Below are 26250 nucleotides of genomic sequence, written 5' to 3' on the forward strand. Positions count from 1 at the left end.
CACGCAGTGCGAAGCTCTTGGCTGACAGTGCTGCCTGCTAATTTCCACTGCAAGGATTTCGTCCACGAATGTTATCACAGGTTACGCGCGACTCCAGAGGCAATTTGGAATCTCGGCACGAAATCGTCTGATGAAAATATGAGGTGCCCAACGTATAACATTTTGAACGTGCCACGGAGGATCAAGGCAAAAAACGAGAGCAAAAAAAGGTAAGTCGAGGTTCAGATATAAAAAATAGCAAGCTTAATGAATCGATTGTGCAAAGTTGCACAATCGATTCATTAAGCTTGCTATTTTTATTTTTCTATTTTCTATTTTTCTATTTTCTACACACATTTTCTATTAGAGTAAGCGCAGTAGGACAGTTCTGTCCTACTGCGCTTACTCTGATATAACTACGATTAACAACACAATAGTACTATTGATAATTTAACTTCTGAATTATCACAGGTGCACGCTGAAGGCGGAAACGAAGCATGATCTGGCTTGGATCTGGTCATGAAGAAATTGCTGACACGTTAGTTGCAGTCCACCTCCACCAACAGGTATGACAATGTGATGTTATAATTTGAGTATTCATCTATGTTCAACTTTTCATGTGCACTCGCATGCAGACATCTTGACACCACTTTTAAATCTGCCCTCAAAGTTACAACCTGTGCTTTCAGGGTGGAAAGCAAAGGTCGCCATTCCGATTAGCTGCTATCTCCCAGTTCAAGCACTTTTGTGTCTGGACACTGGTTCCTGTGGATGGGGTGTTACAAGCTTCACTGTCTGATATAGAAGGTACTTTACATTAGTTCAGTTAATTTGTCTTTTGCACATTTTTGTTACTGTTAGCTGGATTACTGTTGGACATACAATCCTTTGACACACCGAAGCTGATGTCGCCTCTGATAACGTTTTAACATTTTCAGTGTCATCAACGTCCATTGAGGAAGGTGCCTTTACTATCTGTGAATCTTTAACTGAAGAATAGCCCAGAATTCATGTTAACATTGTCTACTCTTATTAATTCACTGTCTGTTTTCTGAGAGCTAAGAAAAATGGAAACTATTTATTTGTCACAACTTCACGCTGGATACTGGTGTGGTACTGGCTTGACATGTAAGCTAAAATACTTGGATTCTACAATAATTGTGTTCAACTTGGTGCATTACCGTGGGCTATGCCACATTCACTACATTTTTAGTGGGTCCGGTGCACAAATACTGTGTGCATACTGCATACATACATACTGTCCGATAGGCAAAAATACCTGAGCAGTGCTGTGTAGTCTTTTTACCCAAAGTCCATACTCTTACTGCAAAGTCACAGTACACAGAACAGCAATGTGCAGGTATGCTGCGATAGAGATCCACAACAGAAAGAAGACTGTTGAGAGCATCTAAATTTTAATGAGACGAGACTTTCGTGCACAAGGCTGCTCTTGTTAATGTCTAACATGAAGTTACAAAATCCCAGAATATATAAAACATGTTGTAATGTAGAGAGCGAGGGGTGGTACGGACATAAAGATAATTATATAATCATATATCATAAAATAAAAAGGGGGTACAACTCCCCCCTCAACTCAACTCGACAATTCAATAACTCTACTTATTCTCTACCTTACAACATGTCATATATTCTGGAATTTTGTAACTTGATGTTAGACATCAAGAAGTACAGCCTTCTGTGCAAAAGTATTCTTTCTGTTGTGCACAATCATTATACAGTAAATGCGACTATCCATTTCTTGTCATTAAATGCTATTCCTTTCTTTCTTTCTTTTTTTCTGCAGTGATGAGCATCCATAAGGACACATGCCAGAAAGGGAGTCTCTTTGGGATGACAAACCCTCATCACCTCATGAGGATACAATGGTTGACAAATGGTTCTCAAGCACATCGAAACTTCCAACAAATAATTCATGAAAAAGCCAGTCAGTGCTAGCACCAGGAATTGAACGTGGACCATCCTGCTACCAGTCAGAGATGTTCAGTGGCGTAGCCACGGGGGGGCTAGGGGGGGGCTCGAGCCCCCCCCCCCCTACCTGCCACGGACTGACCCACACAAATCGTGCAAATCCGAGAACATAATACATGGGGGGGGGGGACCAGTGTGACTATCGCGAAAGTTCTTGCAGTTCATGGCGTCTATCTAAGAAGCACTGTTGAATGGTTTTCAAAGTATGAGCTTTTCAAAATACTTCCAATCTCGTGACACCACTTCATTGGTCATGACAGCCTATACATGTAATCGTACTGTGAACATCTAAATCAACTATTTTCGTTCCCTTTTTTAATCCTCAGTTTGCAGTGTGCACAAGTATGTGTGTGTTGTCGACACAGGATCAGCGGGGGAGGGGAGGGGCGAGTTTTCGTATCGAGCCCCCCTACCTTTGAGGTCTGGCTACGCCACTGGAGATGTTACATTTCAGGCGCTTATTGACTTTTGGTGAATTACTTGTTGACTTTGTCCCAAGGTGGAGCTCGCTACAGCTCATTTGCTATCTGTTAATGTTGTGGCGTGTGTTGCGTTTTTCTCTTTGTGTGTTCCAGACTCAGAACGGTTAATTTGGATCAGGTCAGGTACGTTTCATTTAGACGTGGCAAACATAAAGTGGTGTTTCTCAACACAACTTAGCAGTGGTCATCATGCATTACTGCTGCGGCCATTAAGCGTGAATAGAAACCTGCACATTATCCATGATGTAAAACCCCAAGACTAGGGAACACGAAGGGACAGACACAAACATGTCCCTTTGTGTTCTCTAGTCTCGGGGTTTTTCATGTGCATCATCTTCACCAGCTCGCTTGCTTGCAGCCATTTTTTCTGCACATTATGTTCACTCTACTTTTATCGTGTGCTATATAATCTTGTTCAAGTTCTGTCAAACAACCTGTAATGCTATAAAAAAATCAGTACACTGTTTGTGTGGGTTGAATGGTAGCGCATGAATGCAGGAAGGAAACTGTCATGTTATGGCAAGTGTTTACGTATTGTACATTTAACTACTAATTTTATTGGTTAGCTTTCGCTGGCGTATCATGTCAAGCCGTGTTATATTAATTTGGAACATGTTCTTCTTAGTAACCGGAGCAGCTGATACACAGAGAGAACATAGCCCGTGTGTGTTTGTCTTTTCCACCGCAGCCCTTGGGTTTCCTCCATGATGGCTACACATGTCAGGGATAAGTTTCAGAACCGGTAGTTCCCGCCAAGTGTGAATTGCTTTTCAGGGGATCATCACGCTGGCAGATGAAACATATGGTTTAAATTATTTGGAGGACAGGAATTACGCAGCTTCACACAAATACTACTACTACGACGTAAGAGTGGTTTCAAATCTAGCTTTTTTGTATTCCTGACATTATCGCACAAGATGTAGTATCCACTATGATCCTCTATGTGGGGGGTATGTACGGTGCAATCAACAGATGCTATTTACAAATCTGTGTTTTCTACTGTGTTGAAATGGGGTAGTTTGTATATGAGAGCCATAGTGAAACACAGGCCCTCGAGAAACATGGCAACACATTGCAGGGACTCTGGATGCTGCCTAAATTTCCAGAACACACAGCTCAAGGCAGCGGTTAAATAACAAGTGGTTAGAGAAATCCAAGATAGTTGCATCCGTAAGCAGTCCGCTGTTGGATTTGCTTCTGTCAGAGATACGTTATCTCAAAGGGAACGCACGGACACACTCAGAATGATACTAGGGCTGCCTGTGTAATAAAATGAGGAGAGGGGAAGGTATATAACCCTTTTTCTTGTCTGTTATTCTATTGGTTAAATTGTCATTTTCTTAGCAGCATATGTGTGTAGATTCCAGAGTCTGCTAATAAATATATCAGTTTAGAGCTAGCAGTCGCATTGTAGATGTCTCATCCTGTCCTTGGTTGCTTGTATTCACTATGGTTATGCTTGCTATTGCAAAAACAGAAAACCAAAAAGACAATAGAAAAACACGGAAAGAGCGACCTAAAAAGCTGCCTGTTCTAGTGCTCACATGGAAGCAATGCAATGAGGTAACATGTTCCATTCATGAACTGTGCATAGTACTAGTACATATCACAAAGGCAACCGATTATTCAGATTTTTCTTAAAGGGCTTTGTTTTTTTTTTAGCTTTGTTTGCGCAGTCTATTATTGGAGCTTTATGTGATTCCCCTCTTCAGATACTTTAACATTGCTGATGCTGTGCAGTTTGTTAATTTTGAAACTGTACTGTGCTGAGGTACAAAAACAGAATTGTCATATCTGCATTTGAGCACATAGGAATAATTTGTAAGTACTTTACTTGTTGACATTAATATTTGCACCAGGTTGATTTATGGAAAATGTAAATAAATATATTTATTTGCTTGCCAACCAATGCACAAATGTCTTCTTTTCTAGTGAGATATTCCCTGTTCACCAGACATAAATGTGGAAAAGTTAAAGGGGCACAATGATGGTAGAGTCTAGCGTTGCTTTTTGCCACTTCACGTATATGCACTGTTATTCGTGTGCACATGTAGGAATAGGAAGGTAGAGGATGCGCATAAAAAATTTCGTATGCAGCCACACATATGGTTCAGAAGATTAATTAGATGATGTCCAAGCGTATATAATTGTGCTTCATGTGCAATGGGTATGCTAACGGATTGCTTCCATGAAGCCTTTTTATTTATTTTTATAAATTCTTTTTATAAATGTTATTTTTTATTTGATATAAATTTTATATTACATATTTTATGCTTATATTTTTATAAATTTTATAAACTAAAAACTCAAGTTATACGGCCCCTGTAAGAGTGCCCTTTGCAAGTGGTTTGGTAACGTGTCTCGAACTGTAAAGGTAAGAGGCAATCGAGAATGCTGCAGACAAGGTTGCAACTTACATATTGCTTATCACGTCCTACATACAAAGTGATTTGTACAATAATTCCTGAGCACGGAATTAATCCCGAGGCTGGCCAGTGATGTCACCCAGGACGACAAGTCACATAATTGCCTTTAACACTTTTACACCCCATGGGCTGAGTTGTGAATTGAAAGAGCACTCTACAGACGGATAAGGCGCACCTGATTTCTAGGATCTATGCTATGCCCTAACTCTTCAGACACCACATTTCTAAGTGGCAATATGTGCTCTGGTACTTCTTTTGCGTCTGCATAGTGTGCAACCACATGGCTACTGGAGCTTTCGTGTGCATGTTTTTGTGCGACGGTGTTCATTACAAACAATATCCATGTTAGACATAAAATGCAGTAGTTTGTAGCGTACCTCACAACGCAGCGTGACATGGGAATGTGTGATTCAAAGAAAGCTTCTGGAAAATTCACAGAATCCCACAAAAAGTTTAAAATGTGATTTGTATTTCGTTTTACGTCTTTCGTCGTTACATACCCTCGACGACGCTGTTGCACATTGATAAATCGTACGTAAAACTTGTCCCATAGCAGTATGCGGTTTCTCAAATACATAGCACAATTTTCCTGCAGTAATAAAACGCTGTCGGCATTTTCTTGCCGACACGGCTGTCGAAACGTCAGTCTCTACAATGGGCAAGTGCTGTAAAGGGGCAAACGCAGACGCGACTTGATACAAATTGTACGTGCTCACAAAACACAAACAACGAATTCCAGTCACAACATCGCACAGAGGTTGGTTCGCGAATGAGTTCGCAGCTGCTGCACTGTTTACTTATCGCGGAACGGTGGAACCCGGCTGTCCGCCATCTTCAAGCACAGATACGTGAAGCCGCGAGAAGCCGTAGCTGAAATCCACTGACAAGTACGAAGGCGCGTACACGTCACAATGCCCGTTCGGGTGCATCTACGTCATAAAAATGGCTGCGCCCATGTGTGTTTCGGAATGAATTACCTATTTTTTTGACATGGTACTCTACCGAACTGAGAGAATGAAGGAGTATTTTGGGGAGATCTGGATGTGGGCTTTCAGAATATCAAACCCGTTTCGACTATTTGGGATATCGGCATAGCTGACCTTTAAATAAGAATTCAACAGCTTTGCTATCCCAGTCAACACACTATTGTAAATTCGACGTAGAAAAAACGTTGCATATCAACAAAATGAATGTTGAATCGACGATGAAAGCGAACGTGAAATCATGAAGTCAAATGTCCGCTCGAAAACCCGTTAATTTAACAAGTGCCGATCAACGTAAATTTAACGTATATGAAATGCAGTTTATATGTGTATACAACGTACCAGATTGTACGACATGAGAGCATAAAATACACAGCGCTTTACAACGTTTCTCCGACGCTGTCCTGACGATAAAAATTACACGTTCAGTGTAATTTTACATATCTATTTCAGTATATCCCCTTAACACTTTGAATGTCCCTCTAGACATCCCAAGATTAGTATAACAATAATATCGCAGGAAAGTGGGGAATAGAATCACTGTATTACCCAAAATACATATGGCATAGTTGTTGACTTGAATTTGCTATAGCCCTCGTGTTTATATTCTAGACTATTGGCTTGTGGTTGTGCTGGGTCCTCTGCTTATCTGTACACGTAGGCGCTTGGACGTTGCATCTGTAAAAAATCGTGAAGTGCCAGATGAGCTGCTCATGCCTGCGTCCAGACCACTTTGTGGTTATTTATGTTTGCAAACCACACAGCGTCCGTTTATACAGATCACGATCACAATATCGCAACGTTATGTAAATAAGAAGGATCATCGATGTTACTCACCAGTATAATTAGCTTGTGTCCTGCCTGCTAGTAACGCAACTGTAGCCTCTGGTCCCTTGTCGCCTTATGAACGGCTACCGATTTCATTGCTCCTTCGTGTTTTCCAACCCCTGGAACTCACCGGCCAAGTAGAAGTTCCGTTGTCGAAGCACACTGAGAAAAATAGACATATCAACGTTAGATAATTTTTCGATTTATGTAGCATTCTTACCTGTAGCGCATTAGACGAGAAATGGTTCCAAGCTTGCTAAAAGAGACACTTTCTGAGTCCTAAAAGAACATGTAAGACGAAAACTACAGTGAATCGACCACAAATTAAAAGTAGCACACGCACGCTAATGTGCCTACAAGCATACCCGGGATCGTTTTCATTTTCATGAACTCGGTGGGCTGAATCGACTGGAAAAGAACAATAGAGTCTCAAACGAACGCTAATAAACAAAGACACCACGGCCGTTTACCTGTGTAGACTGTAGCCACATGTGGTGCATCCGTTACCTACGAGGGACACTCACTTAAAACTTCACAAACTTCAACCTGTGCTGTAGCTGTTCGCGCTAGAAATTGCCGCACTCCTGCAACACATCGAGACACCGTCATGTTCCTCGACCCTAGTGATGTGTCGTTCGTGGACGAACCCTTCAAACTGAACTAGTCATTCGGGTGAACTGAACGAACTAGTTCAACAACAACCAAAACATTAGTTCCCCAATTCAGTTCATTGGCCCTCGACACCCACAACGCATACGCTTTGATACGCTTTCAACGCTTCCAAGTCAGCGCCAAGTGTGACATATGCGCCATCTAACGAACGTTTTGTAAAGCTAACAATGCACGTGCGCACAAGAAGAAGGGCGGGAGACCACGGCGCATACGCTGTGGCCTTGAGTGGCTGTGATGCTGCGCTGAAGTGGACTGTGTGAAGGAGCTGAACTGGATGAACCAAAGAACTAAACGACGTCGCGAGTCGTTTTCAAGTACTCGCATAGCCTGCCGTTGCCTGTCGGAACTGCTGCTCGTCCACAGCGCATGCGCTTAAAGAAAAGCGTGAGTGGTGCGGCGAGGCAGAGCCTCAAGTGGACTGTGTGAAGGAGACGAGAGACCGCCTACCAGAGGCCCTTGAAATAGCACTGGGTTTTACTCCCGAGTGTGCAGTGGAAACAATCACCGCCACAAAAAGACATCTCATCGCGTGGGAGAAGGCAACGGCCAAGACCAATGAACGGACCAGAACACACGACCAGACCAACACTAACCCCGAAGATGACCAAACAAACGCGGACCAACACACCATCTCAGTCAATCCACAGCGGCAGAGGGAAATTGCGACGACAGGCAACGCCCCAAGCGACCATAACGAAAAGGAATCCCACAACGCGCCGATAACGCTCACCCAGCCCAGGAGCGACAAACGACCAGAGCCAATGACATCTATCGACGGAGCCTCAAAACACAACGCACAACGACGCCTAGAAGGCGGAGGATGTTTACCAGCTAGGTGGAATCCTGTGGAACAGTGACCACGTGTCTCCATTTTTTATGTTGTTTCTGTGTTGTCCTTTGCCTGTGGCTCGCGTGCGAAGCCTGCCCTGATTCCAAAGGGTTTAGGTAACCTGAACCTGAACCTGAACCTGGAAGAGAACTGGACGAACTAAAGAACTAAACGATGCCGCGGGACGTTTTGAAGCACTCGCAGGGCCTACCGTTGCCCGTCAGAGAAGATGCTTAGTCCACAGCGCATGCGCTTAAGGAAAAGCGCGGGTGGCGCGGGGAGGGAGAGCACAGGGGTGACACAAACCCGCTATTTTTGAAGCCTCCCCCAAGCGGTCACTTCTGGCAAAACCGCCATCTTGTCGTGGTCTCGATCGTCCAATCGCATGCCTTGATTTTTTTATCGCGCTTTGTCATCTGCTTCGCTTCTCCTACGGACGGATGCGTTTCCGCAGTTTCTGTTTTCATGTGTGAGTGGCAATCCTTTACCTGTGACGATGGTTGTGTGCTGCTATATTGGCTGCAATAATCGTTCAACGCGCGCCAGCAATGAGTCTGGCGTAACTTACCATCAGTAAGTACTCTCACTACGTGCGTGTTCCATCACCGCTTAGTTTCCGTTTCTGTATCGTGTTCGTTCGACGGTACCATTTAGCTTTCCCCGAGAACCCTGTCTGCGATTGCAATGGGTCAACGCGATCGGGAGGCAGGACTGGACGCCAACAAAGAACAGCGCTGTCTGTTCGGCACATTTTCGAAACGTGGACTTCGACAGGACATCGCTGTCAAGAGTCCGCTTGAGAGAAGGTGCTGTTCCGGTCACGCACCCCTCGGTCCGAGCTCAGCAGGTAAGTCCGCAGGTAGGCAGCTATGATGCGTGTTTTGCATGACGTCGTTTGTGACATCGTTGTGAAATTGGCAGGTGGTGGTGCTGCCAAGCGTCCCTGGACTGGGAGGGCAACAGCTCTCATTTCCACAGGTAAACAGCCATAGTGCACGTATTGATGTCGGTTGTTACAGTGTTGTTAAATTTGGCAGGTGGTGGGGCTGCCGGGCATTCCAGGGCTGGGAGAGCAGCAGCTCTCAACTGATGTAAGCATGGTGTTTATAGCATTTGTGGTGTGGTGAGCTGGACCCTGTTTATACAGGTATGTGAACTCTGGGTGCGCCTATTGCCCCTGTTGTAGGTGTCGCACATCCGTTGCTTCATATCCAGCAGGTAAATATCCAGCTTTTGCATTATCGCCTGGGAGCTCTAGTGTGTGTTCAGTTTTTGTGCAGCTAACCATGTACGTTTGTCAAATCATCAGGAGGTAGTCCCATCCAGCAGAGCTTCAAGTGAACATATTTCTCCTGCTGTAGGTGTCACGCATTCCCCTGTAAAGCAGGTAAACAGCTGCAGGGTGTGTTCAATTTTAGCTTGACTCACGACGTTGTGAAATCTGCAGATGGTGGGCCTATCAAGCATCCTAGGGACAGGAGGACAAGATCTCTCGGCTGATGTGAGCATATGCTAAAAAACATTCATTGTGGTATCATATGAACATGACCGTGTCATATTACAGGCGTGTGGAACTATGGGGGCACTTGTGGACCCCACTGCAGTTAGTACCACTTTCTAGTTATTTTGATATTAGTGTACTCCAATTTTTATCTACTTTATGTACTTTAATTTTTGATATAATATTTCCTTCGAAATTCATATTAATAAATTGAGACAATTCATTCATACATGCCCATTTTGCAGCAGGGCACATCATGTTGTCCCCTTGATCCACAGCTCAGTGGAGTAAGTATTCTTAAGTTAGTTTAACAATGCTGTACAACTTGCAAATACCATTTGCTTATAGTTATCAAGCATTGGACAACTATCAGGACATAATGCATTTATAATGCAAGGCATATATGACTTTGGGATTTTTAACTGTGCTCACCACAATGTACAAGACCCAGAGTATCACACACCTCTTTTCTAGGTGAGCACCGGACTTGGCCTCGGTAGCACTTCAGTGTCCAGTGAATGGCCTGACACGACAGCACCAGTAAGATGTTTTCTGGTTACTGTCTTCATGTAGTTCGTATTCACATTACTGCTGGTTGGCCCATAATGTAGCCACCTGAATTGGTTTGAGCATGTACTATTGTGTCCTGCCTTTTCAGAGCTTATTCAATGAAGGTGAAGCTAGTCCCGAGAGAGAAGGGCAAATGTTGTCTACAGAGTCCCCTATGGTATGCATTTCAAAAATTTTCGCTAATTGCATGCTTCCAAAACCTTATATCAGTACCATTCATATGAGGGCTTTGAGACTGGGGGCCAGCAGAGGACAGTCAGAATGCATGTTTGCGCATAGTTATCAAGTGACGATGATGGAAACTCGTCGAAAACCCTCAATGGAGTTGTATTGTACTTCACTCCCTTGTCCCCAGCCCCAGGGTCTCAGATGGATAGAGATATCATCTTGCACATTCTTTCGTAGCTACTCATTTTGCGCCTTTTTTGTTTCGATGCATATTTAGGGGACATCCACGTGCCGCTTCACCCATTCGACTCCAAGCACCAGCAGACATGACCCTGTGGTAAGGATAGTACTCTGAGCTGCTAAGGATTGCATGTTTACAACTAACAGACTTTGTGCAATGGACACAGTGCCAGATGGGAGCCATTTAGGTATCAGATAGGAAATCAGTAAGGTGGTCCATAATGACACACAGAGGCTGGGGGAATAAGAGGCAGAAAACAGCACACGGGGTGTGTGTTGTCTATCCTTTGTACAGCCAGGCCTCGATGTTTTGTTATGCACAACAGTGGGGTGCAGTTGTGTGAGTCCCCAAATCATACATCTCTCGCGCAGGGTCGGCGTCTACTTGCGGTGCTGGGGGGGGGAGGTAAGCAGCGAAATTTGTGCCCCTCGTCCAGACATCAATAAAGCAAATGGCAGTTTGTGCCCCCCTTTCAGGCCAGTTCTGGGGGGGGGGGAATGCCACCCTGTACCCCCGTTGACGCCAGCCCTGCTGTCACACTATTTAAAACGCACTTCAAATAAATTAATTACGGCCCATACCGGGGGTGGGGTTCTGTGGTAAGATCACTTCCTGCTGTTACTTCTGCAGTGCTTTGCGTTAGTGCTACATTTTGTGCTGTGTCTAAGGGATTCTCCAGTTTATTGTAGAGTTATGCATGCTGTTGATTATAACTAACCTACGTACCTGTCACAGATGAATTGTACTCAGTTCAAGGCAATAAAGATGGACTTGACCAAGTTCGATCACATTGTGAAGATCCTGTGATTTGCATGTCTGATTTCTTAGTCATCACTCATCAGCAAAGCTGCAATGCAAAATCAGCTCTTCCTACACAGTAAGTGTGTCACAGCAAAGTTCTGTCAGTGTTAGGTGGTGCATGTGATATGGTTAGACCCTGAAGCATAGGGTTTAACCCTTTTCTCCCCAAATTTGCACCACAAATCTAGGCTAGTCTGATTAGGGGTAAACCCGATTATTACCCATGACACTGTTCCTAAGCTTGTCACTTCAGGGTAGCAATATACTAATCCTCTACAAAATGCACACTTCTAAAGCTGCAGATAAACAATATAACAAAAGGTAGTTCCATGAAAAGCCCGGTTCCTCCTTGAATTCGGTCTGATACTAATTTTTCCTCCCGTATGTGCACAAACTTCTGACGTAGTTATTTCTGCCCAATTTTTACCTCCCCGAACTTGGGAACAAAATAGAACCCAAAAACTTCAGGGTCTCGATATGGCACAAAATAGCCGGCTACAACACACGATGGCATACAAGTTACAAAGCGCATCTTTCTGAGCAGACACATAAAACAGGTGTAGCTGTTTGCAAGGCTATGAAAAAATTAGCTTAATGACTGTAATCCTGTTGACAGCTGACAAGTCACCATCAGTAGTGTGAGGTGCATAACTGAGGTGAATTACTACTAATAATCATGGCAGTGAAACCATTTCATGACTGACATCATTTTGTTGACCAATCTTAATTGACCAATGACCAATGTGACCAATTGACCCTTGACCAATGTTAATTAGGTCCACAGTTGTGGCCGACAAGCATGCTATTTCAACAGAAGTGCTTGTGCGTGTATGTGTCCGTTTTTATCCTTGTGTCGTACTGTCTTTTAGTCTTTCACACTGCTTTTATCGGTTTTAACAGATAGTGCAGTTTTGTTGCAAAGTAGCATCGAAATATATACCTGATCTCCGCATGGGATGGATGGCATGACACTTCTTGTGACTGTCACTTTCCTAGTTATCTTCATAACAACTAATAAAGCTTCTGACTACATGCCATCATAGGAGAAACCGGCTGAGGACACACCAGTAAAGGCCTTTCTCAAAAAAGAAGTTGTACGCATTGCCTGGCTGGGGCTAACAAGGACCTGCTGATGAGACAGACGGCTAAACAAAAGGGGACTAGCCTGCCTCACACTTATAGCCCTGAACTGCGGGCGTTTGCACTAACCCTGCATTTTTACTCGCCACGTGCATATGACTATGTACGCCAGACCTTTGATACGTGTCTGCCCCATCCACGTACCATTAAGAGGTGGTACACGTCAGTTGATGGTGAGCCGGGATTTTCAAATGAAGCACTTTCAGCACTACAGATGAGAGCAACAATTAACAAACAAACAGGAGCACCAACAATATGTAGCCTTATGGTTGATGAAATGGCCATCAGAAGGCACATAGAATGGGACGGGCGCCGCACATATGGCTACGCAACTGTAGGACCAAGCTTGGAGGATTCCTGTGTCGTAGCCAAGGAGGCTTTTGTTATTCTGCTTGTATCACTACATGAACAATGGAAGCTGCCCATTGGGTACTTCCTTGTGGATGGGATATCTGGAGAACAGCGAAGCAATCTTGTTCTTCAAGGGTTATCTCTTGCGCACAACGCAGGGGTCACAGTCGCATCCCCTACCTGTGACGGCGCAGCGGCAAACATATCAATGCTACAAAGCCTTGGATGTTCACTCCAGCCTGACAATTTAAGGACCAGTTTCTCACATCCAGACACTGCAGAGCCTGTAAATGTATTTCTTGATGCCTGCCATATGCTCAAATTAGTGAGGAATGCATTGTCACACTTCAAATCTTTTGTCGATGAAGACGGCTGTGAGATATCTTGGAGCCACATCGAAGCACTCCACTCACTGCAGCACAAAGAAGGGCTTCATGCAGCTAACAGACTGCGAGCAGCACATGTTCAGTGGAAGCGACAGCCCATGAAAGTGAGCCTTGCTGCAGAACTTTTGAGCATGTCTGTTGCAGATGCCATACATGAGTGTCGTGACCTTGCTGTACCAGGATTTGAGGACTCTCAAGGAACAGAGAGATTCCTTAGAGTTATGAACAATTTATTTGATGTGTTAAACTCGGTAAATATGCACCAAAAGTCATGGAAAAAACCACTGTGCCCCGAAAACATTGACAGAGCTCGCGCAATGTTGCAAATCGCATCAACCTACATACATAATCTACGTAAAGGCCACTCTGGATCACTCCTACTGCAGACGAACAGAAAGACCGGGTTCCTTGGTTTCGTCATATGCTGCAAGAGCATCATTCAACTCTATGATTTCCTGGACTCCAAATCTGCAGTAAAATACCTACCAACACATCGGGTTAGTCAGGACCACCTAGAATTATTCTTCGGCCTAGTACGTGCACATGGGGGATTCAACAACAACCCCACTGCAAGGCAGTTTGCTGCAGCCTACAAAAAGCTCATCATCAACACAGAAGTGGATAGCAGTCAAAAAGGGAATTGTCTACCTCTTGAAAATGTATCTATACTTCACGTGAGCAGTGCTACACAACCGCGGTCAGAAGACGTCATCAACTGGACGTCAAGGGGAAGGAGTGCAGCAGGGGAACAAGAATTTGAAGAGGACGAGCTGTGTGACCACGACTATTTCGCGGACCCAACAGAGCCATCTGTTTTTGGGGACAGAGTAATCGTGTACATTGCCGGACATATTGTGTGCCGCCTTCAGGTGTACCTGAAATGTGAGGTGTGCATTTCCCAGTTGACAGTTGATGTGCCATCCCTTCACCACTCTTTAATAGAGCAAAAGGAGCGGGTTCACAAACTTCCCTACCCATCAGATGATGTCATCATCATCTGCAGGGCATCAGAGAAAATGCTGCGCAGGGCTCTTCTTCAAGAGGGCATGTCTTCAACGACCCTTCTACAAAGAATACTCCTGCAAGTACTGGAATCTATGGTGGACAGAGGCGTTTTCAGGTCTATACGGAACGATCACATGCTTGAGCAAACTTCACTAGAGAATCACTATTTCCACTTAATACGGTGCATCTCTCAGAAGTACTTGAAAATACGTATGCATCATGCTAGCAAAGCACGCACAGAGGAGATGCACAAGATGCGATGTCGGCAAATGTTTACAAAGCTGACTCAGTTTAAAGGACAGTAAACAGGGGTGATGCCTCGAACATGTACCTAAAGTGAGTATCGCCAGGTGTACCTGATGCTTACAACGTGATATATGTACATAAAGCAAGGGTTGTGGGGTTGTTTTGTAATTATTTGTAAATGCTATGATGAGGACTATTTGATTCACGTTTCCTGACAAAGTGCAGGGAATAGAAGAGTTATGTCCAGTTCTCAAAGACCCCTACTTTTCACAGGTTCCAGTTCCAGTACATGCTACATTGTCATAACGAAGTATAACCACCAGTCCTTTTATAATCAGATCATGTAAATTATGTAAATAATCAGGATTATGTCTATAATGGTTAACAGAGACGACTCAAGCTTTATTCCCCAACTTCAGTTCCCTCTTTCTCTGTCTGTACCTGCATTAAGTAATTACTACGAAAACCACACGATCAAAATCTTGTTAGAAAATGCAAATACACCACGAGTAAGGCAAGGCACCCCAACGCTACCAAAGAATAAAATGTCCAGTTGCACAGTCGTACGCTGCGACTGAGTATCAACTGTGTATGTTTGCTTCTCTATTTTCTTGTCACTCCTGTTTTCTAATTCAAGGTGACAGCGTGTGGTATTTGTATGTTCTGATGCGGGTGTGGGCTATTTAGAAGCAAGTCTGCACTCTGAAAGGTGGGCCTGTGTTGTTCGACTGCTCCCTTCGTCCGTATCTGTTTTGCGCCATATGAAGATGTTTACTCTGAAAGGACTCTGTCATGGTAAGCATGAGCCAAATAGCAAAACCCAATACTGAATCTATCAATCAACTGCACGACGCAGATGAGCATGAGCACATGTTATATTTAATAACAGCAGCTTGCCAAATTAAATCGGCGTTCGTCTAATGATTCACCCGAATCTGCCAATGTCGTACACGAGATCTGTCAAGTCACAGTTCACTGGATAATAAGCGAATAACCACTATGAAATGAAGTTCCAAGATTTTCTAACCACAGGCAGCACGGCAACTGTTTTGTTTACATCTTGCTCAGGCGAAAGCCATGGGCGCCGCCATTTGCATGGTGGTCACGTGGGATGCAGCTAGACCACGACAAGATGGCGTCCAGCGGCACGGTATTCTCTATGGGCCGTTGTATTGTATGCCACCCCTGTGAGGGAGAGCTTCGAGTGGACTGTGTGAAGGTATGAAGGAAGAGAACTGGGTGAACTAAAGAACTAAACGATGCCGCGGGTCGTTTGGAAGTATTCGCAGCGCCTGTCAGAACTGTTACTCGTCCACAGCGCATGCGCTTAAGGAAAAGCGCGGGGAGGGAGAGCCAGCAGAGCGGCTTTGGACGCCGTATGGATTGAAGTACTGTGGGCAAGTGAACTATAAGAACGACGAATGCTGAACAAGAGTAAATAATTTAGAACTGCTTGCGCTGAGATCGCTCTGAGCTCCTTCTCGCAGTTGTGGACTGCTAGTGGCGCCCTTATGTTCTGACTTCTGGCTGACTGCTTGTGACTGGCAGGCCCTGGAGCGGGCACGCTATTTTTGCGGCAATACACTGCAAGCTTCCCAATTTTTCCTCCACAACGCTAGACGTTGTACTTTTCTTCAAGCTCTCTCATGCATTTGAATGAAATGAGTTGAAACTGCAGTTACTCTATCACACTTCTGTGTTCTCAAGTTCGCAGCAATCAGACGTAAGTGATCAGAAATACACGATTGTAACATTAAACGATGACGGCACCTTGCATATTGGCCTGTGCATTACTTTTCTCGTTAAAAATATACGTAGAAAATTAAAGCAAAATAAAAAATCAACCTAAAAGATTACGTTTGCTATGTTGATGTTCTCGAACCTTTGGAAAACTGAATTGCAAGACCATTCTGTTGTATATCTCTCTTTGTCGAGCCACTTTAAAGTTTGGGACTATATTACTCGATTGTGTTTAATTCCGAACAGGTGAACGAATGAACTATTCTTTTAGACAGTTCAGTGGAGTGAACTGAACTAAATGAATTAGTTCACAAAAGTGAACTGACTTGCCCATCACTACTCGACCCCATCCTCCAGTGGCGTCTGGAACAGTTTGAAATTAACCGCTGCAACGGCGCAACGCAATGGGCTAGAGCATCACGTGATTCTCTCTTCCGCGCCTGACGAAAAAATACGCCTTCTGCGCAGATTTCTCCGGTGCCCACTCGCCAGGCTGGCAGTCGTCCGGTTGCGTGTGTGTGCGCGTGGGGGGGGGGGGGGGGGGTCTCAGATGGCAGGGGGCAGAGTTAAGAGGATGGGGTGAAGGCGGGGCTCAAACGCCCAAAGTTTTATTCTTCCTTCAAATCAGTGGAATTTGATTATAGGTAGGGCTTTCAAGATGCTCTGAATTTTATAAAATAACCGTGCCTGTATTACGCAGCTACTGGTTTCCTATCAGCTATAGGTTTCTCACCTATGGAATTACTACCATATTAATATTTTCTTTGTACGATCTGTTGCAATGTTAACAGTAGCAGAATCGCGCAAAAGCTACCCTGGTAAAGCACTGTTGAACGGCTTGTGCGGCAGATCCACATTGTTTGAGCCTGCTTTTTGCAAAAGTTATGAGGCAAAATTCTCGCAAAAGCAACGTTGTATATTCGACGTCTGTACTTCTGTGACTTTCCATTACAGTTGTTGACGCTGTTTTCACGTATGACAATCTACTGTTAATTTGTCTGCCACAAATCCACGTTATATTCACGTTCAACATTTGACATGCTGAATTGACTACGTAAAATCAGCGCGGAACCAATGTTCGCATTTTGCGTTCTACATAGTTCAGCAATATTCAACGTTAATTCTGCATTCTACCAACAATGTGTGTTGACTGGGATGTTATGGGGTAGCAACTGATCTCCACATATTGTTCGCGTCCTTGGGACCTTCCAATGTAGGTCCTGACGTGTTTTGCTAGCTATTCGACGTTGTAGATTGCATATTGACAAGATTAACGTATTATTATATTTTACAGCCCTAAGGTATGTTTTTAGCAGGAGGAAATCGTAAATATTTTGTACCTTCATAATTTTTAGGCCATCAAAAAGATTTGCTGTGTGATGATCCAAAAGAACGCCTGCAATCAATCTTACTGCCTTTTTTTGTAATAGATAAAGTTTAGTAATGTTAGTCTTAGATGTGGTACCCCATACGAGGTGACAATAGGTAAGGTGAGACCGTATTAATGTATTGTAAAGAGTAACCTTTACGAAGTTCGGGAGTGCGTAACGGTAAGTAGACAGGATGCCAATGGCTTTCGCAATTTTATTTTGAAGATACGTCAAGCGACAATCCCAAGTCAGATTATCTGAAAATAGTACCCCTAGGATTTTAATCGATCTTAGAATTTCAATGGACTGGTTACCTAACATGATGTTAAAGGGAATGGATACAGGTTTATTACGTGTCCTATATAGCACTGCCTTAGTTTGTTTATGTTAATAGATATTCTGTTATGCTCTGACCATATCCCGATCGCAGAAAGAGCCATGTTTGCATGCGTTACAGTGTCACTAATCGAAACAGAAACACCAGAAACAAATACTCTAGTATCATCAGCGTAGGTGAAAAATTTAGTTACTAGAATTTTGCTTACAATGTCGTTTATGTAAATGCTGAAAAGTAATGGACCTAAGATGCTCCCTTGGGGTACACCGGAAATAGTGGGAAGAAGACCTGATCGGAAATTATTACTCGATGCATATTGGTACCTATTACATAGGTAAGATTCCAAGAGTGATAATAGTACTCCACGAATGCCACAGTATTGTAGTTTGTGAAGCAATATTGAGCGATCAAGGAGGTCAAAGGCCTTTGTAAAGTCTATATATATTCCTAGTGTGTATAGCTTGTCTTCCAGATTACCGATGATTAGTTCCTTTTGGGAAAGCAGGGCTGTTTCTGTGGAATGGTTTTTACGAAAACCAAACTGTGAACTTGTTATCACTGTGTGCAGTGAGAAAAAATTTCTTAATCGGGCATGTGTAATTTTTTCGAGTCCTTTCGAAAAAGTCGGAAGAATAGATATGGGCCTGTAGTTGGGGGGGGGGGGGGGGCAAGGTCGTTAGTGTTACCGGATTTGCGCAAAACAATAACCTTGGCAACGTTCATTTTATCTGGATAGATTCCAGATATCAACGAAATACTATATATATGCGTCAATACTGGGGTCAACAGGTCGATAACGTACTTGACAGGTCTTATTCGTATATTATCACAGGCGCATGCTTTACTATTTTTAATGTTCATAAAAATTGTATACCCTTCGTTTTCAGTAACCGGTGCAAAAAAATTGAATCAGAGACTAAAGTGGACAACGTTCTACAAGCGTCCGTGATATCGTCAGGTTGAATCGCCCTTCGGCTAGCAATGTTTACAAAATGGGTGTTGAATTTTTCGCACAGATCGTTACCAGTTATCACTACCTCATTGATCTTTATGTCAGTAATCCCGCGCTGATCAGTTTTTGTGACGTTTCTCAGCGCCTTCCATGATGCCGCAGAACTTCTAACATCACCAAAAAGCTTACTGAAATAAGCAACCTTTGCGCATTTGACCTGCTTGGATACATAGTTGCGGCATATTTTATATTGTTTCAGTATGTTAGGGTCGCGAGATTTGATAAACGAGTGGTATAGATTGTTCTTCTCCGATATCAGTTTTAGAAGCTTATCGGTGCCCCACGGCTTGCGAATGCGCCGTTTCACTTTGTAAGTTTTAAGAGGAAAATGTGCGTCATAGATACATTTGAATTTATAAAGAAACTCGTCATAAGCAGCGTTTACGCACTGCTTCGTAAGTACAGGACTCCAGTCAGCATCCTAGACATCATTTCTAAAACTATCGAGAGCAGCTTTGGTAATGGACTGGAGACTGTAGAGTACTGGAGGCTGTTTGATTGGACGATGTGTGTTTACAAAGGCATAAATGGGCAAATGGTCACTGATGTCATGAGATAACACGCCTGACGTAACAGCATTTTCGTTTATGTTTGTGACAAAGACATCAACCAAAGACATATCAAATAACAAGTTCATCTCGGTGGCTGTAGGTGAATGGCTGAGTAAGTTTATGTTAACGTCACCAGCTATGTAGAATGTGTATTTGTTTTCGGATATAAAACAAAAAAGTTTTCCAATGTAGGTAAAAAATGCACGTGTGGATCCTGATGGTGGGCGATACATCACTACAAACAAGCTATTTGCGCTTCTAGTACACAACACTTCGAACAACAATTTTCGAAACACTTCGAAATCTTGACATACACATGAATATTCTGTTATGATCTCATATGCACTGATCTCATATTCAACACTAGAAGAGCTACACCGCCTACCCTTTTGTTTTTACGGTTCAGACAGTTTTCGCGATACTCTGGTAGAACATATGTTTCGTTATTGGTAAGCCATGTTTCTGTTAACATGATGATGGCAAATTTAAATTTAAAGGATTGAAAAAGTAGCATCAGCTCAGCATTTTTATTGCACACAGAACGATCATTGATGTGCAGAAAGGATAGCGTATTGGGTGGCGTCACAACGGTATCCGGGAGAACCAACATGACAAAAAGTCAGACCTTCTCATTCAATGACATATGTTTACATACATGTCAACTGGCAATGTTGATTACATCCTCTGTATGAAAAACACATACTGTCGGGCCTGTTTCACTCTTGCGGACATAGACCTTATCGTTTTTAACCCAAACAAATGCTAGTTTTGATTGTTTCTTTTTTGATATAGCAAAGCCTAGTTTTAGGGCAGGGCACAGATGCTCATTGACAAAAACAGCGGTACATACTGAACATCCAAGGTCACTGGTCGTGATACGCTTTTTCTTGCATTTTTCAAGGACTCTGTCACGCACCTGGCGGTGCTTAAACTGCACGACAATATTATTTGCGATAGAATTTGGAACAGGAACGGAGTGCATAATATCGACACTCTGATCTAGGTCTGGTTCATCGATCACTCTGCCGAGGATAGATAGTAGTGTCTTTACATCTAGTGCTTTGTTCTGCTGCTCGCCTGTCAAATTTGAGCATGTCGAGCTCTGAATTCGTGTCGTGTTACCAAATGAGTTTCCGGTGTTGGTTCCAGCTATGGTGGACACCTGCTATATTATGAACATTGTCGCGAACATCGCCATTCTCCTGCAGGGCTGCCTTGTTTGTGAAATCGTAGAGTTGAAAAGTGACGATCGACGAACAAGCCTGATTCCGATACCGTGTGGATGTGTTGTGTTTGTCCGTCTGTATGTGTTTGTGTGTGTTCCAGCCTCAGAACCGTAGAATCGTGAAATCGGAACCTGCCTGTGGTTTTCCTTTTGAGCCTACGTTCTGATAAATGCAGGGAACAGGTACTGGACAGACTCTCGCAATGCATTTCTGCAAATAAGCTGCGTATGAATGTGAAGAAATTGTTTGTTTGTTTGTTTGCAAGAAAAAAACTATTTTCTCTTGGATGAATAACTTGAGTCAGCAGAGGTGCCCTAATTTATTGTAACCAGCATACGGTAATTTCAAAGTGTCACGAAATACGATTCTAATTTCAGAAACATCCACATTGATTCGCGTACCTTCCTAGACATCGACTTGCCATGCAAAAGCTGCAAGAGATGTATCTAGACATAATACTTCAAGCACTTTGTTTTCACTGGTCTTTGAATACCCTGGAACCTAAGAATGCCATTTTCAAGTCTTAGAAACCATGAAATTGTCTCACAAAATTTTTGCATCCTTTGTATTCGCGTGGATATACAGTGCAAATTCTGGTTATCAGATGTCGGAACTGAAGAAAATCAAGCGCAATAAGTAACTGAAATCAGAAGTGTGAGAAATGAATGGCACCCTCTGTTGTATTTGTTTGCCTTCCTTTCTCTCCTATGATCTTCACATTCAGAAATCCCCAAGTACGTTTATTAGCAGGTCACTCTTTATGCCAATTACCCACGCAAAGAAGAGGTCTAAAATTTACGGTACCAGCTACTTTATTGTATGGTATCCTTGCACCTATTTTTACAACTTATAAATATTGTGCTGAAATATGAAATGGCTGTAAAACTTGCATCCTGCACGACATTACATTAAATGTGCTGCTTGTAGTTCTGCAGCGTGGTTTCTTCCTCACGTAAAAGTGAAAAGGCAAAAAGAACGCTCCGAGACTTACTCTCACACAACCATTATTTAGGGGCCATGTCCTCGCACTAAATGGTCACGAGCATACTTTTGAACACTATAGCGGCGCATGGGAAAACCGACGTTGCATTTGCACCGACCTTCTATTTCCAATAATTAAACGAGACCTAATTAGTACATCCACTTCGGATGTAGAACATGTTGTCATCCCTTATAACTGCAAAAAATATGATTTCTCTCAGAATAAAAAAATCAGTCCATGGACACGCTATATGCACCGCACCTACTAGATATTCACCAGTGGTTGCTGAGAATATACTGGTATTTGTGTTTTATGTGATGCATGGCCCACATTTTCTTTTTGACCAGCTATGCTAGTGTGAGAGCTCCTACTCAAGACTAGCTAATTCCTCCTCTTTGTCCTCCATGCGGTAACATATATGTTACACTACAAGGAAGCTAGCTGGTACCACAGTACCAAACAGGTGAATTAACATGATCACAATCACATAGCAGAGTGAATAACAACCACCATTATTGACTTAGTTTGCTTGGTCGATGGGAACTGAAGGTGGCATATTTCTTTCCTCAGATTTTTTTATTGGTTTGTTCCAGCAAAAAATAGAAGCGATACACTGAGCAGCAGCGCATAATAAAACTCTCCATAAGCATCACTTTGCCTCTTTGGCTTTGGCAAGCATGGCTTTGCCTCCACAAGCATGACTTTGACATAATTGCTTTATGCCGTGATAAAGGGTACTATGACTGATTTCGCAGTACCATTTAAAACTTTGGCACCTAGGGCTAGATTGCAGACCCCTATTGCGTGCAGATATTCTGATGCCTGCAGAGCTGTAAGCTGTTCTTCCTGGTGAAAGAAAGCTTGAAGACTGCATACGTTGTGGCTCACTGCCAAAGAGATACGGTTGGAGAGGAAATTACTGGACATAAAGCACAGTGAGGCACGCTCCACCCAGGCCACAAGGAGGTACTATTACTTTGACCCACCTTCTGTTAATGCAGCAAAAACACCTATTTCCACTGAAAGAAAGACCGTGGGCTTCTTTGCTGTTGTGGTTGAAGGGCACACGAGATCATAATAAAATGTTTCCAAAAGCTGTTACGACGCATTCTGACAGGGTCTGAGCCACTATGGTCAGCTGACGCTATAAGATCTACAGAAAACACATGCAGGCACATTCTGAACATGCTATAGGAGAGGGTATGCCCTTGAAATGATGAGATTTGTTCACTTTCCAGATGACTTCAGCTATGTGAAAACAATCATAAATGTTGACAAAGCTGTTATGAAGCAGCGACTGCAACTAATCTGTAGAACTGGGCAGAACAGTTGAATGCAAAGTGTGCTATAGCGTCATACAGATGGGATATGAATGAGCTGACGAAACATTTTTCTCGCGTAAGAACAAATACACCTCTAGGTTCTCAAAATGTAAAAGCAGAGTGTCGATTTTTGCAGGAGACAGCCAAAAAGGCATCTTTTATTTCCTTTTGCTTCCTAGATGGCCTCAACTGACGAACAAGTTGCAGCGCATTATGGTGACAAATGTTTTGTTTTTTTAAAGATAAATTAACCTGTAGATTTTCAATATGTTACAGGAGAGGACTATATATTATACAAATAAGGGACAATTTCTTTTAGACGACCCATATGTGAATATACTATTTGAAAAAAACAAGTAATTTTTTGCAAGTGCTTGATATTCTCCAACACTTGGTTAAACAATGTATATAGATCAGATTGAAATTTTTATGTGAAGCTAATCACAAGCAATCAGTTACAAGCATCTGGGGCTCCTTCAAGAATGCTAATTTGCAGGAAATTTATCGTAAACTTTACCCAACATGTGCTGCGTTCTTGAGTTATCACTACGTCATCAGATTTATACTCGTTCTACATGCCCTTTGGGATGGCAGACCCATGCTTCCCCTCTACCACCAGGCAAGGCAAGCGCACAAAATGATGTATATGTAGATGTCAGAAGGAAGCTCGTAAGGGACAACTTCATATTTCGGTACAGTTTAATGCGCCCCCATGGTTCAAGAAAACAAAATGATCATTTACATTCGATAAAAAATGCACACAAGTTTTTACAGTGATATTTAACATAGTCAAGCTACATCTCTGGCTGGTTTTGGCTGGAATAGCCCAGATTGACAGTTGCACTAGCTGATGTATGTCAGCATTGAAAATATAAAGGAAAAAAGGCAATTCAAAATGCCTCACTCAATTTACTGCTTTTCGTAGCTTACACCTTGACAGGTGTATCACATTAACAAGTTTCAACTGTATACCAAGTAATAACAAACATGTGCTTACTTTTTCTGCAATCAAGATGTGAATTACATGGTTGAGTTACAGGCTTCAGTGAAAAATCACTGCTTGTGATGTCACTGCTGAGTGAGTACGGCACTGCTTGTGACGCAACATGTGAGTCCAGTGTCTTTCACCCCACCCCATGTTATTTCATTAGCAATTAGCATCAGATTTCAATGAGCTTGCACGATGTACTTATGAAGGGCAATTTCATGTGTGCCGATAAACATACTGCAGTGCTAATTTACAATGTAGTGTGTGGCTGTGGAACACACTCATATTCAGTATGCCATGTGAACTAGAGGAGCATTTTCTGCCATAAACATTAGATGAGCCAAGACTAAAAAAAATGTAAGCACTGTTTACGTGCATTTGACAACCTGCATTTTTATTACTGAGAGGCTCTCTTCGTAGCTAGAGGGAAATGGTGCTGACAATGTGGCACATGTTCATAAGATGTAGAACCAGAGACACAGAAATAAATTGACAGCCTATCATGATCTCAATCATGTCATTGAGTCCGTGTTTCTGTCTCCTGTTCTGCATTTGTTAATCTTTTTGTGTAATTGCTGGATATTAGCCCAACAGCAGGGGTCAGCAAATAGAGAACATTCAGAACATGCAAGGCATACATTTCCTCATTCTCCGCATTCCTCATTCAAGTAACGTCGAAGAAGTAACCATGCGAAGAAACAATACAACAGTGAAGCTGGCTTCAGTACACTACATATGTCACATGTAACAATATACAGTATGCCTCAGTGTTTCCCAAACCATGTGTCCCAGGCGGATGAGGACGACGGCTCATCCCCATTCAGAGTCGTGGTGCCACGGAAGTTGCGTAAGTCTTTCATACGTTACTTTCATGACTCGGCCTTGGCAGGTCACAGCAGCGGCAGGAAAACTTATGAAAAGTTGTGTCGTGTTTCGACATGGCCAGGAATGAGGCAGGATGTAACAAAGTATGTTCGTACTTGTCCCGTATGCCAGAGAGCAAAACCTCGTGGTCGTTTACCCCCTGGGCGCTTACAGCCTGTTCAGAGCAATAGACCCTGGCAGATAGTTGCTTGTGATATGATGGGACCATTTCCCCGTAGTCCTAGAGGTAACCAGTATTTGTTCGTGGTTACTGATCATTTCACGAAATGGGTTGAGCTGTTTCCTCTAAGGACACTGACTTCCCAGAGAGTGTGGGAAAAACTACTCGACACCTTTTGCCGGTTCGGGTTTCCCGCACAGTTGATCACCGACAACGCAACCTACCTTACAAGTAAGGTGTTCTCAGATTCTTGCGCTGTCTTAGGCATTCAGCATAAGAAGACTTCCCCGTATCACCATCAGGCTAATATTACCGAACGTGTTAATCGGAACCTGAAAATGATGTTGGTTGCTTTTACTAGCCAGCACCACCGTGACTGGGATCTTCGGCTGGCAACACTGGCGTTCGCTACGCGGACGACGGTCAATAGGTCTACAGGATTCACCCCGGCGTTCCTGAACTTGGGACGAGAGGCCCCTTTTCCAGTGGAGAGTGCTCTGGGCCTCCGGGATGGTGCTACCCGGCCTCCTTATTCAAGGTTTGCGGAGGACCTCCGGAGTCGACTGGACGATGCAGCCCGGAAGGCTCAGGAGAACCTGGACATCGCAAGGTTGGACCAGGCTCGCCAGTACAACTGAGGACGTCGGAACCTCACCTACAGCGTCGGTGACCTCGTCCTTCGACGGACTCACCCGCTAAGTGATGCGTCTCGAGGCTTTGCAGCTTCACTCGAACATAGGTGGGATGGCCCCTTCGAGGTAAGTGTGTGCTCCTCCGGCCTCACCGGGTGGACTCCGGCTTCGTCGCTGCGACACCGGCGAAGAGACTGGGCCAGTTCACATCTCGGACTTGAAGTCTTACCATCTCCGAGACCCGGACGGAGAGGAGCCCGATTTGCAACCTGCCTCCCTCCAGGACCTGGACCTGGATCCCGTTCCCGGACCTGCGTCGAGTCTCTACGACTAGCGTCCCCGCAGGCGGCGCGTGTAGCTCCCACTATCTCCATCGCTAAGCATAGTGCTTGTGATTTAGTGCGTTATGAGTGTGATTTCTGTTCCACAGTTTTCCGCTATCTGTTTT

The 26250-nt window shown here is 43.5% G+C and overlaps 1 long non-coding RNA gene across 1 annotated transcript; it reads left to right on the forward strand.

Moving 5' to 3' along the window:
• The first annotated feature begins 9679 nt into the window (after positions 1-9679).
• LOC135373346 (uncharacterized) lies at positions 9680-10209 on the forward strand. The gene is made up of 4 exons (XR_010416418.1): positions 9680-9689; positions 9753-9791; positions 9938-9976; positions 10164-10209. It is a non-coding gene; the product is annotated as an uncharacterized LOC135373346 (long non-coding RNA).
• The last annotated feature ends 16041 nt before the right edge of the window (positions 10210-26250 follow it).

Source organism: Ornithodoros turicata, unplaced genomic scaffold (genome assembly GCF_037126465.1).
Source record: "Ornithodoros turicata isolate Travis unplaced genomic scaffold, ASM3712646v1 Chromosome23, whole genome shotgun sequence".
NCBI classification, from domain to species: domain Eukaryota; kingdom Metazoa; phylum Arthropoda; class Arachnida; order Ixodida; family Argasidae; genus Ornithodoros; species Ornithodoros turicata.